Source organism: Coenobita brevimanus, chromosome 6, assembly GCF_032717465.1.
Source record: "Coenobita brevimanus isolate Jiangsu-jjx chromosome 6, ASM3271746v2, whole genome shotgun sequence".
NCBI classification, from domain to species: domain Eukaryota; kingdom Metazoa; phylum Arthropoda; class Malacostraca; order Decapoda; family Coenobitidae; genus Coenobita; species Coenobita brevimanus.
Window position 1 is genome coordinate 14,394,451 of NC_136959.1, and position 12,596 is coordinate 14,407,046.

At 42.2% G+C, this 12,596-nt stretch overlaps 1 non-coding gene across 1 annotated transcript; it reads right to left on the reverse strand.

Moving 5' to 3' along the window:
* Positions 1-11,309: 11,309 nt before the first annotated feature.
* LOC145403108 (5S ribosomal RNA) lies at positions 11,310-11,428 on the reverse strand. Its single transcript, XR_013897930.1, has one exon. It is a non-coding gene; the product is annotated as a 5S ribosomal RNA (ribosomal RNA).
* Positions 11,429-12,596: the final 1,168 nt, after the last annotated feature.

Genomic DNA, 12,596 nt, shown 5'->3' on the forward strand with positions numbered 1-12,596 from the left:
ATCCTTCTTAGCATGTCTTCATTTATGTATGTGAATGCTATTCTCATATTTGCAAGCAGTGTATACATGTTCCGTACCTTCTCGCTGATGTGGTCAGCCGGAGATAGTCTGTTATTGATAATCACACCTAGGTCTTTCTCTCTTTCTGATGTGTATAGGGTTTTATTTCCTAACTTATAATCCCAATCAGGTCTTTTTCCACTTTTACCAAACTTGATTACATGACACTTGTCCGCATTGAATTCCATTTGCCATGTACTACTCCATTCATGAAGTTTATTTAATTCTTCTTGTAGCTCTTTACAGGAGTCTGTGTTAGTAATTCTCCTTTGTATTTTTGCATCATCTGCAAACATATTCAGATAGCTCTCATTTCCAGTGTTACTGTTTATATCATTTATATACACTAAAAACATGATTGGTGCCAGCACTGAACCCTGTGGTACTCCACTAGTCACTTCTTTCCATGATGAGTAGTTTCCTCTTAGTACTGTTCTCATTTCTCTTTTTATGAGAAAGTCTTGCATCCAACAAAACAGTTTGCCTCGAATTCCTCCTTGATGGTACAGTTTCCATAAAAGTCTTTGGTGTGGTACTGTGTCAAAAGCTTTCTTGAAATCTAAATAGATACTGTCCACCTATCCTTCCCTTTCCTTTATTGTGTTTGTTACTCTGCCATAGTAGCTCAACAGATTAGTAACACATGATTTTCCTTTTCTGAAACCAAACTGTCTTTCTGTTATCATACTGTGTTCTTCTAGATGATTTACCCAAGCTTTTCTTATAGGCTTTTCTAATACCTTGCTTACAACACTGGTCAGTGATACTGGTCGGTAGTTGAGTGGATTTTGTCTATTTCCTTTCTTGAATAAGGGGACAATATTTGCTTTTTTCCAAGTATCAGGTAGTTTACCTTGACCCAAGGATTTCTTGAAAATTAAAAATAATGGTTTACTTAACTCCTTTGCACATTCTCGTAGTACCCAACATGAAATTTCATCAGGACCACTTGCTTTTCCTCTGTCTAATCTACTTAACTCCTCCTGTATTACTTTTTCTGCTATTTGTATATCTGGTAGTATGTGTGGACATGCATGTTCCACATAGTCCCTCACAAAATTTTTTTCTTCTGTAGAAACTAATTGGAAATTCTTATTTAGTGCTTCACAAATATCTTTCTCTTGTGTATAAGTGATTCCCTTGTCCGCAATTGATTGTATTATATCTTTTACTTTGGTTTTGCTTCTGATATAGCTGTAAAACAGCTTTGGTTGATCACTACTTTTATTTATTATATCCTCCTCAAACTGTTTTGGGGCTTCCCTCCTTATTCTTGTATAATCGTTTCTTGCCTGTTTGTAATTATTATACGCCCTTTCACTATTATGTCTTCTGTATCTATTCCACAACAAATCTCTTCTTTCTTTTGATTTTTTACATTCTGTATTGAACCATTTCTGTATTTTCTTATCTGCTTCTTTGTGCTGTGGGATGTACTTCTGGACTCCTATTTCATAAAATTCACAGAATTTTTTATATACAGCATTTAAATCTTGTCCTCTAAGCTCATTTTCCCAATCAACTTCTAAGAAATACTTCTTTAGGTCTTGATAATTTCCCTTTTTATAGTTTAGGCTCTTTTTGTAACTGTCATTGCTGTTTACTATGTCATATGCTATCCTGATGTTATAATTTAGTACTGCATGATCGCTTTTGCCGAGTGGGGGGTGATATATTAAACTGTCAATATCATTTTCTTGCCTAGTAAATATTAGATCTAGCACTGAAGGTACATCAAGTCCTCTTTTTCTGGTGGTTTCCCTCACATGTTGCGTTAGGAAGAACTCTTGTACGAGATCCAGGAGCTTTTGGTCCCAACTGCTTTCTTGGCTAATTATATCTAGTGTATTCCAATTTATATTTGTATTGAAATCCCCAGTTATTATAATTCTTTCTGATTTCTCTTCCATTTTATATAGTAATGATCTTAAACTCTGAATTGTACTCTCTGCCAGGTCCTCATATTCATCTCTTTCCCATGTGTTTGATCTGGGTGGCATGTACAAATTGGCTACAATTACTTTACCTTCAGATGTGTTGATCTCTACTGCAATCAGTTCTACTTGTGATGGAATAGCTAGTTTTATTTCATTGACTTTTAGATTTTTCTTAGTTAATATTATAATTCCTCCTCCTTTTTTTTAAATTTCTGTCTCTTCTCTATATTTTGTATTCATCTAAGTTTAGTATGTCATTGGATATCCTTGGTGTTAATTTTGTTTCAGTTAGGCATATTATTTGTGGTTCCTTTTCTCTGACATAATCATTCATCTCTAGTAATTTAGATACCATTCCATCCACATTTGAGTACATCAACTTTATCATCTTGTTTATATACTTGTCATGACATGGTTCTACTACCTTCCTCCTTTTTATTCCATCCTGTGTGTGTGTGTGTGTGTGTGTGTGTGTGTGTGTGTGTGTGTGTGTGTGTGTGTGTGTGTGTGTGTGTCATACGTCATGCATGTGTACCCAACCCACATCCACAACCAACACTTAGGTATAGTAAATGATCCCTGGGAGGAATACTTGTGTTAATGTTCAAAGATTTATAAAAGGTCTTTACTTTTATCACTGAAACTCAGTAGAGAGGGTGAAGATCAGTTCTTGACAGGTTAATTACATGACCAGATATGTCCACTGTTAAATGATGCATCTCAGTAGACGGGATAGGAATCAAGAAATGTAATTCATCAGCTCCACACACACACACACACACACACACACACACACACACACACACACACACACACACACACACTTTTCGCACTTCTCGTTTTTTCCACTATCCTGCCCTCAGTATACTGAAGAGAAGTTGCTAACAAATACTTAGCCCGAACAGAAAATTGTATTTTTAATCTCCGTCCTCTGGACAGACTGCCACTGTTGCAACTTATCTGTTTATCTTTCCATTACTAAAACTTCCTACAACAGTAATAAAGCAAATTCTATATAATCAGGACAGTATACTGTAATATCCAGTACAGTGAGTGCAATGTGTGATCTCGTTTATTCCTTCCCTTGTTTCTTCCTACATCCTCTTCCTTCCCTCCCTCTTCATTCTGTTTTATCGGTTCATCCTTCAGCTCAGCTTCTGTTTCTCTCACCCCTTTCCTCATTTTGTATTCCTCAATCCCAGGAGTTCTCTTCCTATTGAATATCACAGTATATTTGTTCCTTTCCAATTTCCTTTTACTATATTTCCTTGGTTAATTCACAGTCTCTCTCTCTCTCTCTCTCTAGCCTAATTGTCTTCATCCATACATTTGCTCGTATTACTTTTCGTGCTTAATCCCGTGCTTAATTCCGTCTTTTCATTCGACTCTTTCCTCCTGATCTGCCCTCCCCCCCCCCTCCTTACTTCTTCATCTTATCCAACACTTCCTTGGCCTTTCATTCTTTCATCTTGGTTTTCTTGTATATTTTTACGCTAAAATCCACATCTCCCTTCAGTCTGTTCTCTGTCATTCTCCCTCATGCTATTTCAACTTTTGGTTTCTTGTACAGTACAGAACTGGTGTTCTACATTTGAAACTTGTTTTTTCCTCTTTTTTTTTTTTTTCATCTCGTTATCTCATTCTTTTTTTTTTTTTTACTCAATCGCACGTCCTTATCCTAAGCCTACGTCCAGTCTTTCTGCCCCCTCTACTTCCTCAACCTCCCACCTCTTTCATCATTCATCTTTCATTGTCCCACTAATACTTCTTAATATCTTCTGCGTGTTATGGTATCCTCCTCTCCCTCCCACTTCTCAGTTATACCCCTACCTTCCTGTGTATCACTCTTCCTTCTGTCCCCTGACTCATGTCATCTGCCTTTTTCTTCTAGGCTAATTTTCTCTAAGTTTTCTTACGCCACGACTCCCATTGTTTTCTATTCTTTCCCTCCAGCTTATGGTATGCCCATGATTGTCTCACCTCTTCTTCCCTCAAGCTCTGATCCTCATCCCTCACCATGTTTCCTCTTTGGTTTGTAAATTTTCCCATCTTGCCTGATCAACCACTCATTTGTTTTGTCCTCCTCTACTTCTTCCTGTTCCTAACCCCACCACCTCGCCTTCAGATATTCCTTCTGCATCTGCCACACCTCTTCTCTCCCGTATCATTCGTCACCGCTTATTCACCAATCTCTCTGTCCTTGTTTGTACTATTGTTCTAGACGGCGCCCCTACAGCATACACTCCCTCAGCACCAGCGATGGAGTGTGTGGCAGGACGCTTTGGCTACACTGACACACTTCCTCAGCACCAGCACTGGGCTGGGTGGTAGAGCGCTGTGGCTACGATGATGCACTCCCTCAGCACCAGCACTGAGGTGGGTGGTCGAGCGCTATGGCTACACTGACACACTCCCTCAGCACCAGCGATGGAGTGTGTGGCAGGACGCTTTGGCTACACTGACACACTTCCTCAGCACCAGCACTGGGCTGGGTGGTCGAGCGCTGTGGCTACGATGACGCACTCCCTCAGCACCAGCACTGAGGTGGGTGGTCGAGCGCTGTGGCTACACTGACACACTCCCTCAGCACCAGCACTGAGGTGGGTGGTCGAGCGCTGTGGCTACACTGACACACTCCCTCAGCACCAGCACTGAGCTGGGTGGTCGAGCGCTGTGGCTACACTGATACACAAGGCTCGATGAATGCACCGAAATGACATCAACGAGACAAACTATATAACATACTTTAATCTACATGAATCTCGCCCGCAGAATGATTCTGTGATAAGGACCCAGTTTGAGAGCACGAAGACAGCTGCGACGATAGGGAGTGGGACAGCTTGACATCTTCCTAGTGAACAGTTAAAATAATTTGTTTCCAGTTTATCAGCCATTCCATACGTCGCCAAGGATGTGAAGTGGATATGAGTGTACAAGAGTGTATGACAGTGAGGTGGTTGAGAGGGGAATGAGAGGGACACAGAGAACAAGGAAGAGTCTTACTGCTTTCCTATCCTTGACTCAGAGTCACGGTATAGTTTCGGTAGTAATATCCTACCCTTTAACCAACTGCCTCGAAAGGAGCAATAGGTCTGTTGCTGTTTGCTTTCCTTTTTCTCCTTTGTATTCCTTTAACGGGGAGGGATAAGGTAGGAGACTGCGTATGGTAGGTTGTGTTGTGGGAAGAGGGGTCGTTACTGAGTAAGGGTATAAATGCCTGAAGAACATTTTGTCAAGGCCACCCATCGGACGGTGGTGAGCCAAGCAGAGTCAATCAATAGATTGGTAGAATAAAAGTGTATACTACCCACACATCATTATTCACGGGAGAAACTAGCAGCATTCCAGAAAAATTTAAAAATGTATTTTGTATTTTGTTCACTTCAGAGGTTCCTGGATGTTGGCAAGGGACAACAGCCGAATCATAGTCAGCAACATTTATCATCGGATATATTGAGCTATGTGACTGTAAGCTGAACGAACGAACAAAGAAACAACCAGTGACCATTACAGTAACGTCCTTCCTTCACAGGGTGGAATAAAAAATGAAGATGGGAAAACTGCCAGCCTTTCCGACAAGCCAGATAAACTACATTCCTGCCCCTCCATTTTTTTCCTACCTGGTGCTCTCCCTCATTCCATCTCCCGGATGCCTTTCCGGCGGGGTTGGTCTAACATTTATTTTCCAGGAACCGGTAGATTAAACATGCCTCGGTGGCAGCAGTGATTTACACTGGTATTCTTTATTATACATTCCCATCTTAATTTCCTCTCTTAGATCGATGAATTATATGTGAATGGCTTATGTGCTTCAGGATTTTACTTCCAGCTGGAATAATATATTCTGCAGCTCACTGCCTTCCATTAAATACAGTACTTTTCCTTTAATGCAGGTGATTATATACTCTTAAGAATAAAGTGCAAACACGCAATAAATGCTAGTTTAAGGTCGAGATGCCGAGAGGTTAAGGCGTAGGACTGCTACTCCAATCTGCTATGATTGCGGAGTGTTTAATCGAGGTTTTCCATCATATGCTGTCACCAAGAAGTGTAGGATGGTTATCTACCCATAAATGTAATAGGCTATGAAATAGCTGTCTTCCTTGTTCTTTATACCTGGCCTGGGCAAATTTCTTCAGCCCGATAACTTTTATTTTACTGAAATAATACTGGAAATAAGTTATCTGAGAGGAACATTTGTAGTTCCACGGAGAGACAGGCAAGTAATTGAGAAAGGAAAAGGAGCGTTGTGGTGTTGATGTGGTTGTGATTGAAGGCGTTAAGCGAAATACTAAGATGGTTTGATCATGTGGACAGGATGGAGAACGAGAGACTGACAAGAGGAGTGTTTATGAGTGAGATGGAAGTGGTTGAGGGAGGGGGAGATCGAGGATGGGATGGATGGATGGAAATGTGAGATTAAAAGAGAGAGAGGGGGGGTGAGTTGGAGGGAGGGCAACCAATTGGTTGAGGACAGGAAGACATTGAGGCGATTTACTTGTGGCCATCCCTTAAGGGAGTAAGTCCTGGGTGTTAAGAGAAGGTGACAGGAATAAAAGCTGTCAGGATGCCAAGGGCATTTACAATTACATTTGAGCCTTTTTTTTATTTATTTTTTTGTTAACCTTTCCACACACACACACACACACACACACACACACACACACACAGTGGTAGCGTTCTCGCTTGCCATCTGGTAGACTGGAGTTCGCGCCCCGCTCAGGTTGCGAAAAGTTTCACTGACGAAGTGGGTGGTTACTGTCCCCCTTGAGCAAGGGGACGGGTGTGTGCATGTGTGAAGGTCACAGCCTTGCCCTTAGATCGGACTACATGAGCTCTCAACTACCTTCCGGGAGGGTAAAGGCTGACGATCATGATCATCAAGTGAGCGTGACCGACCCGGTGAATTACACACACACACACACACACACACACACACACACACACACACACACACACACACACACACACACACACACACACACACACTAACCATTGTCATCTAGTTTGTCTGCAGATGACCCATTTCGACTACTTCCACTTTCTGAGATTGGCCACTCTCACTCTTTTCATACTGAGGAATCTTTAAATACCTTGACTGATTGTAAAGCCGACAGATGTTAAATTTTTAAGTAAGAGAATGAAATGGCAAATGCGGGACACGCTAGAGGCAGGAGACACAAGATGCAGGGCACACTAGATGCAGGACACACTAGCTGCAGGACACACAAAATGCAAGGCACACTAGATACAGGATTCTCTAGATGCAGGATGCACCAGATGAAGGACATTAGATATGGGACACACTAAAAGAAGGACGCACCAGATGAAGGACATACAAGATGCAGGACACACTAGATGCAAGACAAACTAGATGCAGGACACACCAGATCCAGGTTACACTACATGCAGGGCACATTAGATGCAGGAAACAATGCAGGACACACTAACTGCAGGATACACAAGACGCAGAGCACACTACATGTAGGACACACGAGATGCAAGATAGTCTAGATGCAGGACACACTAGGTGAAGGACACACTAGATTCAGTGTAAACTAGATGCAGAACACTCTAGGTGAAGGACAAATTAGATGCAGGACACATTAGTTGCAGGACACACTTGTTGCAGAACACACTTGTTGCCGGACACATTAGATGCAGGACACACTAAATGCACGACACTAGATCCAGGACACATGAGATGCAAGACACAATACATGCAGAGCACACTACAGTTGATGCCAGACACACTAGGTGCAGGACACACTGGATACAAGACACACTGGATACAGGGCACTACATGCAGGACACTCATGATACGACCAAGCAGAACAAAGACTGAATAGGAAGGAATAGGGAGAATGGGAAGGAGGAGAAGGAGGGGAGGAGAGGAAACATACAGGCTAGAGTTGGGAGTAAGGAGATAAAAGGAAGAGTAGGAGATCGTGGATGAAGGAATGATAATATATAAAGAATAGAAGAGTGAGGAGGTAGCTGGGGGAAGGGATGCAGTGGGAGAAGAAACTAACCATATTAACATTCAGAATAATAGCAGTCAGGGAAGATTAGTGGCAGAATTTTGGAGTTTTATATACAATAGGCCAACTGGGAGGCTTACTTTAGAGTGAAGATTGCTTTAGAGTGACTGGTAAAACTAAAAGGGAGGGAGAAACAGTGGATATAACAAACTGGGATAATGAACAAATCTATAAAGATGGCACAGAGTACTAAAAGTCATGGAGAAACAGCGAGAGACAGCAAATGGGGATAATGAATGAATATAGCAGGAAAGACACAAGAAAGATAACGTAAAACAAGCAGTGCAGATGTGCTTTCCCACTACACAACAGGTGACTATGAAACCTTGAGGCTCAAAGCAAATACAAATAATACTTTGGGTGGCCCTAAGCTGTCTGGAAATAATACTGGTTTTCTCTGGAAACTTCCTCTGTCCTCCTTAACCCATGAAGAAATAGTAAGCCTTGTCCAAATCCTTGGGCACGCTATGGAGTGGGAAAAAAGAATGAAACAGAGAGCTAAACAATAAGGCAGAATACAGACAACAGAAATGGCAAAAACAGAAAACAAGAGAACAAAAAAGAGGGAAGTAAGGAGAAAGACAGAAAAACAGTACAGACTGAAAAATGGGAGGCTAGGGAAAGAGGAGAGAAAGAATAGCAGTAAAATAAATGGGGTATAATACTAATGACACTTCAATATTGCTTCAAACATTATTTATTTATAGAAGTATCTTTCTATGGCTGCAACAGGTTTCTTCAAGGGTACCGTATATTTCTCTGTATGTTATTGTGAAGGCATTAATTTTCATTGCATATTAAAATATATATTATGGCATTCACTCCAATCTCCAGTCCATTTCATTGTATATGAATTTGTTACATTTCTACATTCTTAAAATGTGTTTCAGTACTTACGACCCTACGACAAGTCTTAGTTTCTTTCTACTGCTTCCTCCTTCCTCCCATCGTCTCTCTGTCTCTGTCTCTGTCTGTCTGTCTGTCTGTCTGTCTGTCTGTCTCTGTCTGTCTGTCTGTCTGTCTGTCTGTCTGTCTCTCTCTCTCTCTCTCTCTCTCTCTCTCTCTCCATAACTAACCACCTCATTGGAATTTGTCTTATCCCTGAGTCGGTAACACTGTGCTATTATTCATCCTGAGACTTGAGCTGCCTTTGAATCATAGGAAGGGGTGGGGATTTAAGGGGATGCATTAGGCTGAGATCAGTATTCCCCTGGTTCAGTACAAACATCCCTCCAATTAGTCGTTCCAGTTTCGCCGCTATTATCCATAACTATTTATAAAAAGACATTTACCCCATCGTTTTGTCTCTCACCGCTCAACTTCATCACACCATCCTCATCTCCCACACCTCTCCCTCCTTTCACCCACACCCTTCTCCTCTCACTCCCATCCATCTCCTCTCCCACACCCATCTCTCCTCTCACCCACATCCCTCTCCTCTCACCCTAAACACTTCCTTTTCTCCCACACCCATAGTCATTCCTCTCCACCTATCGTCTTCCCTTACACTCCTTTCCTTCGTTTCTCATCTCTCCTCATTCTCCCCAACACCTTTTTGCTCTTCTCTCCCCACTGTTGCTTGTTTATTCTCCGGTTTCTCCCTTTACTACTCTCCCCTCTCTTTATATCAGCCATTTTGTCACGCAGCTAAGTAACAACCAAGGAGAGGATGGGTCAGAGGGTAGATGATTGTACCTTGAGCCTTGTGCTAGGAATGATGGGGACCCGTATCAGGATAATGGACCTGTGTGGTGGAAAGAGGTGGGGAAGGAGGGGACAGAGGGATGATGGGAAGGTAATGGATCATGTGTGAGAGATGGGAGACGTTTGAAAAAGAGGGATGAGGAGGGTTGTCAAGGAAATGAGTACTTAGGAAGGAGGTGATCTATGTGGGAGGAAAAAAATAAGAAGAATGGAGAGAGAGAGAGAGAGAGGAACTGAGCTAGGTGTGACGAACAACAATGGACAAGTGCGAGGAAGATAGGCTATGAGACAGCTGTTAGGAGAAGGAGAAAAGAGAGTGGTGTTAGGAGAGTGGGAGAAGAGAGGATGTTTGATCAGGGAGAGGGGCTACTAACTAAAATCACACACCAGTGGTTAGTGTGACGAAATATAGTATAATATACCACCCAAGTATTATACTGACCTCTCACTTACGTATACATTATCTTTAGACTGCGCTGGGAGGCCGGTGAAAAACTGTGATGAGTGTACTAAAAGTGAGTATGTAAATGGGATGGTGTGTGTGTGTGTGTGTGTGTGTGTGTGTGTGTGTGTGTGTGTAATTATGAGATGAACTTGATGCATTACTGCACACCACCTCCTGCCCCTCCACTAGCCTTTGGGAGGAAATTATGATCATGTTAATTATAAAGGGGGAAAGTCAAATCCCTCTAAGCCGCCAGAGGAGGTAATATGAAGGAGGAGCAGTGGCAGTAAATAAGACTGTAACGGCTGTGGATTACACTTAACACCCTAGCTTTACCATCACCCTCCAGTGTTCTCTCTCGTGTTTAAACCATGCTACACTCAGATAGGTTTACAATATTTTACAAGAGACTAGTCGATGAAAGGTTAGACTTAGCCTTAATTATTTCCTATTGTACCTGTGAAATCTAAGAGCAATGTAATCATCTGAAGCAGCAACAATGAGTCTTAAAGACGTCACTGAACTGAAGTAGTGAAGAAGCCTGAAATATTGCATACCATATCAGCAAAAAATATTAAAAATGTTCTTGCGACAAAATTCATAGATTATTCTGGCGACGAGAAGACTTCAGGATATACAGAGTCTATCTGTGTCCCACTAATAGCTTGGTTATAACCGACTGTATCACGATGGTTAACAGGCCAATTAACACAGATGTATAGAACTCTCTCTCTCTCTCTCTCTCTCTCTCTTACTACAAATTCTGAAGTATTTGCCACTACAAACAGTCTTTACACAACGGAGTTCATCGCTGGAGAAAATGAACTACCACACACTTAATATAAGGCTTTTTGGAGGTGAACACAGTGAGGGTTTCAAAACAGGAGGTGAGGTGGTAACAGCCGTGGCCGTCCCACACAACCACCAGCCACTGAGCTGCAGGAGTTGCCCATGCCGCCCGGCCAGCACCCCTGGTTTATTACCCAGAGATTATTACACAGTACATTCATTCATTCATTGCCAGACGCCATGTATCCCACACGGGGTGGCCAAGGACTTAGAGTTAATTGTTTTACAGGGAGGGGCACTAATCCTCCACCAACCCCACTTGACACGTAGGGATGCCAACAGCATCTGGTGTTCCCAGGCGGTCACCCATCCAAGTACTAACCAGACCCAACGTTGCTTAACTTCGCCGATCGGACGGGAAGCGGTGTACTCAACGTGGTATGGCCGTTGGCACATTGCATACATTAATTTAATATTGTATTGGTTGTTACTCTATGTGTATTTTTCCCAGACAGTTGTGAAAATCCGATACAAACCGTGTTTCGTGGACATCCATAAGTTAACAAACCTACAGAAAGGTGGGCGTCAAACTCTCGTTACTTGGAAGGTGACATGGACACCTCAAAAATGTACCTGCATCCTCCCCCCCGACCTGCCTACTTGAACACATTAACCTGCCCACCGGAAAAAGGTCAGATTAGCCTGGCCAAAGAAGTTTACCGAACACAAATTTCTCGGGTATGGCTAGTGTGCTTGGACTAATCAGGGTGTGAGAGGAGTATATCTGTAGTAACCCAGTTTTCTCCCCTGTTGTTTCATCCAGTTAAAATATAAGGGAGTTTCGTTATATCCAGTCACCTTCTAATATTATCTTTGGAATATGATGGGCATAACAGGAGTGCGAGAATGGTTTCACCTCAACGTGACTCTGACGAACCAGAGTGAGACAATGTTAAACTAGGCGCACTGAGACGATCGGCGGCATAAAATTATAAATCTATTGAGAACACGATTATTTTATATCACGTGTGGAGAGAATGATGGAGTGTTGCAGTGAGGGGCACCAATGGTCAACAGCAAAGTACGCGGAATACAAGCATATGACATAAAGAGGGCACATGGAAGGCACCAGAGAAATGCGTGAGGCCAGGTAGATACAGAAAGGGAGCACGGACGAGCCATATAAGAACAAGGAAAGACCGAGAAGTATAATCATAGTACAGTAATAAAGGCATGGCATATGTAATTCAGCGCATAAGGTGCACACACACACACATTTTAAACAAAGCGTAGAAGAATTAACTTAAATAAGTCAGAGTTTGGGGTTGTTCTGGATATCAGCTGGCTGTGAGAAACGCAGGTTGGAATGAAAATGAAAATTTCGCAGTCATGAACTATACGTTGGAGTTAAAAGAACTTTTTTTTTTTTCTTGTGTGTGTGTGTGTGTGTGTGTGTGTGTGTGTGTGTGTGTGTGTGTGTGTGTGTGTGTGTGTGTCCGACTCTGGGCAAAGGCTTCAGGGCCTATTTCTCGGAGGTAGTGGCCTATTTCAAGGCTCAGTGGTCCTACACGTCCACATGTCACCACTTCGGCGCTAACAACGACCGTCCATTTTGAATAC